Source organism: Amblyomma maculatum, chromosome 7, assembly GCF_055883805.1.
Source record: "Amblyomma maculatum isolate TAMU_Amacu chromosome 7, ASM5588380v1, whole genome shotgun sequence".
Lineage (NCBI taxonomy): Eukaryota > Metazoa > Arthropoda > Arachnida > Ixodida > Ixodidae > Amblyomma > Amblyomma maculatum.
This window is the reverse complement of record NC_139350.1, coordinates 4,247,982-4,256,781: the sequence shown is the minus strand read 5'-3', so window position 1 is coordinate 4,256,781 and position 8,800 is coordinate 4,247,982. Positions and strand designations below refer to the sequence as shown.

The 8,800-nt window shown below is 43.6% G+C and overlaps 1 pseudogene; it reads right to left on the bottom strand.

The window, feature by feature from the left end:
• Positions 1-7,438: 7,438 nt before the first annotated feature.
• On the bottom strand, positions 7,439-8,375 carry LOC146182627 (serine/threonine-protein phosphatase 4 catalytic subunit pseudogene; annotated as a pseudogene).
• Between the last annotated feature and the right edge of the window lie 425 nt (positions 8,376-8,800).

Here is an 8,800-nt window from a genome sequence, read left to right as displayed (position 1 = left end):
TGTATTTGACCTGCACAGAAATCAAAACTTGTAATCAACTGCCCATAACACAAGGCTCCTGGAATATGCTCACGTCGTAGTTATTTGACATAGAAAAAGGAAAGTACACAAAAGGCAGTATAAAGGATTACGCATGGAAACAGCGTAGAAGGGTAGGCTTCTGTGTGGTTATATGATAGGCAGGGAATCGTAAGCAGTATTTATAGAAACAAAAATACTTCAAATCATACATATCTTTGTGACTGATATATTCATAAATATTAGGAAGCACACTGCCATCTCAAGGAAAAATTCACGCAGTGATTATTGAGACACAATATACAATGAGATGAATTCTTATTAAGGGCATAACTAATCCATGATAATCACAGATGCTGGACTACCTGGAAGGTCGCACCAAAGCACATGAACAAAAATATATTGATGGATTGGTAGCTACCGAATTGTGTATAGATAAGGAGGTAAAATGAATTTAATAAACCACTCCTCCCATTCTATGCCGCCTGTAGTTCTCCATTTATTTTTTTACTTTCTTTTCCGGTTAAACCTTGTTTTATTCTATGACTTTTAAGTTTTGTCTTGTAATTATCTGCCGGTTTTCGGTCTATTACGTGCGCATTTTAGTTTCTGCTTTTACGCCTGACCATCTCAGTGTCCTTATTTCTAGAGTGTCTATGGTTTGACCTAGCCTCTGTCAACAATATGTCTCTGGTCTATGATGCTATTTTACGCGATAGCGTACTGGGCTCCTTGTTCCGAAAACTTGTAGCATGTAATTGTTGGTGAAAAGTTGGCATCATTCCAGACGTGCCGGAAAAAAATGCGTGCGCGATTCCGCGTCAAAACGTTTACGCAGCCGTTCTTTATGCAGCGTTCAGGGTGGTGTCATGCCTTCCACTTTCTATTTAGCATCCTTCTGCTAGCCATGTTGCAAGATAGATTACGATATGGATTAAAACCGACGATATATGTAGCTCCGATAGTATGCCGTTAATTGTAACTGTTGGCGTTCACCGAGAAGTAAGACTGGTACTAGTCTGGCGCTTTACTTTTCCAACAAAGATGCTAAGCAAAAAAGTATAAAACAAAGTTTCCCGCATTGAAAGGAAGTTTCGAACTCACCACCGCGTCTGCTCATGAAGCGAAGCCAGAGCGTACTGCTAATTTTTCTTGTTGCCCTTAATTTTTTCCTGTGACATCTATGTTCTTGTTATCTGAGCATCCACGACTGATTTCAGCTGGTGTATTTCTGGGGATGTTCTATTTTTCCTGCATTTTTGCATATGAATGCACTTCCCGTGAATAAAAAGCAGGAATATTGTCCTTGCGAGGACATTTTCTGGGGCCATTTAATTTTTTCTGCCTCTTTTGCAGTTTACAGTCGTGGAAAACGGTATGAGCATGGCTCATAAAATGCAGCGTACCGCTCGTGGAAGAGGAGGCAAAGCTTTGTGGTGATAGTGAAATTGTAGCAAGGCCAAAGTTATTGGATCCAAACGCCTGCATTTGCGTAATATTGAACTGACATTACAGAGACAGAATTATGTAAAGCATGGAAATGAAATGCAGCTTTCGCAGATGTTGATTACTATCTTCATAATGCATCTCTGCAGCATTATGCGTTTACTATTTAAGCAAAAGCTTTACTACTCCATGTACAATCTAGTTTCGCCTGGCTCCGACCCATTGACCTAGAAACTAAACCATGGTCAAACCAAGCACACCTCCAAGGCTAAGAGTGTATGGCATATCATATGACATTGACTTGTGACCCTTGACCTTAAGGTAACCTTCAACATAACTTGCAGCTGTCACAATGACGTTACATTACCGTACCTTGGAGGTGGATCATGCGATAAGATGCATGTAAAAATGTAGTGTGTGTACGGCGATGCGTTCAGATTAGCCATGGAAGAAGAGCACGCCGGAACGTAGTCAAAACTTCCATCCTACAAAAGCGAGCGTTGGAACGGCCAGGTCTCTTCCCATAACCCAGCGGATGCTTCTACTCGCGCTTTGTCAATTGTCAATCAGCCCTCGCTAAGGATAGGGAACGCGACCGTGTAAGAAAGACACATCGGCGGCTAAACGCTTCCGCTTGTTAAAACCAGGTTTAAGTAAGGTTAAGCCTCCGCCACCTTTTTAGCATTTAGAGTTAATAACCCCATCACATTCTTTAGACCCTCCTCGTTCTGCCCCCCCCCCCCCCCCAAAAGGAAGGAAAAAGTTTTTCAATGGATAAAGCAGAAGCATTTTAATAGAGCGAAAACCGAGCGATTGAATATAGGTTTCGACTCGGCTATGACGTCGCTATCGACTAATTTATCACGCCCCGGATATGACCAGAAATTCCACCATTTGTGCGTTGATTAGCTAAAGTGGCGACTGTTCTTTACTGCTGGAATCCTTATTTTCTTAAACGACCAAAACGAAGCTAAAACGTGTTATCTGTAGCAAACACAGAGCAAATATAGATGGCCGTGCATCTAGTGACATCACACTCTCAAGGATACTTTTTGAAGCCCCAAATATGAAATTTTTGAAATTTGAAATTTGAAATTACGCGTTTAAAGCCACAAAATATGAAATTTTAAAATTCGTTTGAGCTGCAATAAAATATCTAACCGCTGCGAAATTTGGCATAAATGACCAACGAACTGAACAGAACGTACAGTGAAAGTTCCAGTAAAACTCGGGGAGGTGGAAAAAACTCCGGAGCTCCATTTCGCACGATGCATATTGATGAAGACGAGGAGATGCAGCGCACACCATGAGAGACTCGCAGGTACTTTGAGGGGTCCTCGGCTACGGCGACATTGTAGTGGTCTAATACTAGGCCAGCAAAGCTAGCCTGTTCGCGCCATCGGGGGCTCGAAGCCCACTTTCAGCAATGAAGCTGGTTTCAGATTGTTTCAAGGTCAAGGAGAGGCTTCGGACAGACGAACTTAGGCGAAATGAGACATTAGCGGCTTTATTGCTAGTGAACTAAAAGATCAACTGAGCATCCACTCCCGTGGATAATAGAAGCGGTAGCGCGTCGAGCAGCTACCATAGGAGATGGAGATAGGAGCAGGGCGTCCCAGTGGTGCGTCAAGAGTTGAGGATACGTCGGCGAACTTTTTGCGACCATAGAATAGGTTAGAGCCATCGTAGCTTCGGCTGGCTCAGGGATGGAGGCGACGGGTGCATAGCCTCCAGTTCTCATTGGACTGTCCTGACCATATAAGTGGATAGTACCGCTGCTGTAAAGTCGGCTGTTCTTCGCACTATGACGTAGGGACCGTGTTTGCGAGGAGCTCGAAACGATAAGCAGTGCGATGGTGCTCAGCTCCCCGGTACTACGCGAGCACCTGGAACACAAAGTCAACTGTAGCTCAGTGTTTGCAGAACAGAACATTTTGAATGCCTCGTGAGGTACGTGTCCGCCTACTTTATCAGCCTCCTACATGCGCTGTGCGGTAGAGCGCTTCAACATGCTGGATGTAATAGATTCAAGATTCCATGATTGAGCGGGGTCTAAATAGATCATTTTTAGCAGTGAGCTTGCTTCCAATATTGGGCTTGTTGCTTAGGGAGTTTCAGTTTACGCATATCCTGGGAAATTGATCAGTCTACCGCGGCGGTGCAGTTGCTTGGGCACTCGGCTGCTGTGCCCAAGGTAGACAGGCGACTGGAACGCTGTGTGACATTGTGCCATGCATTGTTGTCTATTGTTGAGATATTTGCCGGTGTGAATAAAGTTTGGCGGGTGTGTGAAGAAGCAGATGTGCCAAGTAAAAGAAGAAGTGAAGCAGAAGAAGGAGAAGCGACCGGGGCCGGAACCTCGCGTCGCACCAGAGGTCACATCCTGGCGTCACATGGCCTTCGTGAATGGCAGCTCTAAAAATTTACGGTCTAAAACTAGCCACAGACACGAAATAGCCGCAACATTGTCGTCCTCCACAGCGCCCAGACACAAAAAGGGCTTCGTTACCTTGTGACTGCGCGCCATGCCTGTTAATTTCTCTCCATTAATAATGGAGCAGGAGCCAGAGAGACGTCATCTCACTATCGCGCACCACAAATGTTTACGTGAGCGGATAAGTGACATATTTCACAAATAAATTAATGAAAAATAGGAAAAAGGGAGTTCAAAGGTACAAGATTGCTAAGACTAAAAAAAAAAACAATATCTGATGACGCTAAATTAAAAATTTTTAGTGTTTGTAAATGATTAATTACTTTCATTAATTGTAATGTGCCAAGCTCGCAAAAAGGATGAGTCAGAGATGGCGAAATGCTAAGAATAAAACGCCAACGCTTGACGAGGAAACAAAATGTATAGTGCATGATTGATGAGACACTAAAATAATTAAAGAAATGAAACATTAGAAAAAAGAGGGCACATTGGTATCAAAACACTTAAAAGGGAAAGCCAATGTCGGTCTAACTTCAAACAGTCACACTTCAGGAAGGCAAATAAATTCTGCACTTAGTAGTGTCACAAGCGGATAATTTCGTTTCGAGATGTTCCGGTTTCGACGATCCTCAATCGCAGCAATGCACTTTATATGACCAAGTCATTTCAGTTTGGACGTGGCTCGGCTTACAAGCTCAGAGCAACACAGGAACTCCAAGTTCTCCAAGGACAAAGCTCAGGCCTCGGCAAGGGCTTCCTTATTGAAAAAAAAAGAAAAGTCTGGTATTTATACGCAATTATGTATATGCTTTATTGTGCCTGATAAACCTGCATTTATTTATTGTAAAGCCGTTTTTGCTTTCTCGGACTTGACGTCTCCTGACATCTTGCAGTGCAACCTCATTAGGCGGGTGGTGACATGGAATCGCAATATTATTGCACCCCTGTACGCTTCGCCGCGGGATTGAAATACAGGCTCGGCGTTGATACATTAGTGTTTATTTCTTTCACAGTCATAGCAGGTTCCCTTCTCGCCGGCTATGCTCTCCATGAACGGCACAGCTAGCACTGACCACCGTCCGTCTTGGGGGTCTACTGCGGCATCTGGTGTACTGAATAATAGCACGGGCATACTGTTGTGGAACGGATCGTTTAGCGGTGATGTGTGACGTCACGATGCACTACATGACGTGACAGAACCTGCCTACTTTAGTTTCTCTTTTGAGCAGTGAGGATGAAATGGGACTTAACCCAGAGGGACCCTCTAGCTCCCATTAAGAATTATTACTAGGCATTAACGTAGGCTAATTTCTACACCTTTGTGGAAGCGGGGCCCAATTTTCTATGCAACGGGTGGGTTTTCGCACAATTGTGTAGCTTACGACTAAATTCTAATTAGCATGCGCCAGAGAGTAGTTAATAGTGCTACTAGAGGCACAAACTCAAGGATTCATAACCAATTGGAGTAGCGAAGGCATGCACGAGAACTAGGAGCTGCGGGAGGCAATCAAGAGATAAGTGTCTGTGCTTGTTCGTATTACTAGAGTATGCACGGAGTATAAAGTTGGAGGCAGAAAACAAGAACCATGCAATGTATAGAAAACCTCCAACAAAGCAGATGCAATGCAAGGCGAAAATGTCTTAAGGGAATCGCTGGTAGTACCCCAGATGACTGTGCGGTGTACAAAAGAAGATTTATCTCGTCCAAAGTGATGGCCCTCTATACTTCATCACGCTGTTCATCGTCAAGTCGAGGAAGAGCTTCAAACAAGCAGCTGATACCTGATCTCTATTTGTGGCCCTCCAACCAAACTGCACCGGCCTGCGGCGCTTGTGTCTATAATTCTCCTTGCCTAGCGTAAGGACGTTGGGGGACGTTGAGGGAGACGGAAAAAAAACGAGAAGTAATGTAAGCACGTAGGTAAAAATAAATCGAGAGAAAATAAAAAGTGCTCAGAAATAAAATATGATAAAAACGTAAAATCGAAAAGTAAAGATTTAGGAAATCCGAACGCAAAAAAAAATTTAAATAGAAAAAAAAAATAAAAAAGATGAGAAAAAGGTAAGCGCATAACGTAAACTAAAGCATATGTAAAGAAATATGGTCTGAAAAGCAACGGAACACAGAACAGGCAGATTTAAGCTAGGTACAGAACTCCCTATGCATTCGCATTTTCGCACGTAAGGAGCCCTAAAGAGAAACACTCCTAAGACGGAACCCTGAGGGCAGCCTATATTAGTCGTTACGTTTGAGTAGGTGCCTGCAATACTAACAACAAGTAATTAAGAAGTAACAATAAAGGTAGGCCAGTAATTTCAATTCGTTTGAGTTTAATAAATAGAATTGCATGATTAGGCGAGTCGATAGCCTTAGTTAAGTTAATGCACACAGAAAGCACATTTCCCATTCTCAAGCGACTTCTTAAGTTGCTGTGTCATAAAAACAAGTGCTAGATCACTAGAGTACCCAGAGCGGTAGCCATACTGTCATGAAGAAAGGATGTTCAACATCTCAAGATATTTTGTTAGGCACTTTAAAAATCGTTTTTCAATTAGTTTGCTAAAATATGGTAGTACACAAATTAGTCTTTAGTTCTTCACTCAGGTGCGATCACATTGTTTTAAATATACGTGTTATCTTACCATGCTTTGGTTCGCAAAGAAAATGCATGAGATTATTTATTACTCTTAGAACATGGTATCTCAGGCTTTCAAATAGTTTAATATTATATGGATGAAGGTTATCCAAGCCTGCACTAGTCACTTTGAAGCTGTCCCCCCCCCCCCCCCTAACAGATAAAAATTCTTCTACGAAAATACGCAAAAAATAGGTGATGGAACAAAAGGCAAGCCTCGCTAAATCCTATCACACAAAATATAACAACGAGAAAACGTTAAGTAATTGAGGACGGGGAAGAAGAAAATGAAAGAAGCCAAAGCTTCTGAAGTAATGGTTACTAGCGCTATCCAAGTGATATAGCTTTGAAGAAGAATATTTTGAGCACAAACTGTATTACAGGTACCTTCTGCAATAAAGGCCCACCCGCCCCCCTAAAAAGGCAACCTTTAATTCTCATCTTACGCTATATGGCACTTTCAGGTGTTAGCATCAAAATTATGTGATCAAGAAAAGGCGACAGAGTGCAGGAAAGAAATCTTCGTTTCTTAATAACACCATGGCGTCCGGACAAGATCAGATAGGAAATCTGATTACTATAGTGGTCGCTGACTACTCCAATGACAGATACAAGAGGTAGAGAACATCCATATCCGAAAATATGCGAATGTGTTGTTGGCATCAAAATTACTTGGAAGGCGTGTTGTAAAAGGTCTTCGCGCCTTTTCTTTTTGTGTGGGGCGGCTACATTTGGAGAGAGGCATTACGTCAACAACCGGCTGACGGTGCTTGCTTCTTTGTGGAAAGAGGTAATATTCGCTTCACCATTGACAGTCTTCTTTTCGGTTTAACACCGCTTTTGCATCACACGGTGTAGAAGGTTTGTATGCAGTTAAAAAAGAACAAAAGGGGCATCGGTATGGTCATCGCAGGAAGTAATCCGGCTGTGTCTTCTTCGTCGGGATTTTTCTGCTCTCCTGTGGTGCGGCTTCAAAAACGTGAAGTCTGGTTGTAAGTTCTCGCCCAGATCTATGTTTCCACAACAATGCCACATCTGCAGCAGTCATTAAGTGCCGACTATACTTTGACGATTCTCTTTTGAAACTGCCACTTGTGCCCTCCGTTTACTAGTTGGGGGCGTGGTAGATCATATCGATGTGATTGGTCGCGTTGAAATGATTGACCGCGTCGCTTCAGAAGAGGTATCTAGCCCCTCGGAGACTCGTCTTCCAGCATTGTTGGCCTCCAGAGTCTGACCAAAGAAGGTCACACTTGGGCCCCCTACCGAGGCACCTCCTGCTTGCGGGCGATGGCTCAGATGTCGTCCAGAGTTTGGATAGATGGCGACAGACCTCCATGAACACCGAAAATCTTGCCATCAAAGACAGCAGACAATGGCAGGTAGTCGAAGGTCTCTGGGCAGCAACGCCACACAACAAGGGAATTGTACTTTTGCAAGCACTCGTCACAAAAGCCACACCGCATCGAAACATGTCGGCTCTAGTGGTTTCCCCTGATCAGTGTGATGCGTTCTGGGCAGCGTAAATAGATGGCGAACAGCAAACGAAATGTATCTATGCTGTTAAAGCCCTAGTCGATGAAGTCTCCCATGAAGAGGTATTTGGTACTGGGGGCCTCTCCACAAACCTTGAACAGTTCTTGCAGGTCATAAAACTGGCCATAGATATCACCACATACGCTGACTGATGAGTCCATTCTCTGCAAGTTAATCTCTTTGACAAGAATTTCCCGGGCTTTGGCGCACAGTAAATTCTCTTCGGACTCACTGAGGAATTTGCACCTTCGCAGTTGCTCGATCTGGCTGGGCAGATCAGTGCTCTCACCCATGCCTCCACACATTTGCTTTGCGGTGTGATTGAAGCCAGCTTAAAGGTCTAAATATGAGCCCGGAAGCAGCCGAAACATGTTGCCGAGTAAATCACGGGTGGACACATTTCCTGAAGAACGAACAGCTCATAATAGTAGGTCCGCCGTTCTTGTTGTTGTTCTTCTTCTACCTACCCCGGATTCTGCCTCACGCGCCTCGGAAAACGCCTCGCGCCATCCTGCGGCAGCCAGCGGCGCGATGCTGCGAAACTGAATGGTGCTGAGAAATAAAAATCGATAGCTCGTCACGCATAAGAGTAATCAGTTGTTTCCCCCGATTACTTCTTATAAGCTTCGCGGAGTTTCTTCTTTTAATCATTTTTTCTACCTAGATAGAACACACAGGTTTCCTGGGTAATCGTAAAATCAATGTATGGGGCCTATGAGAATTTCGTCAA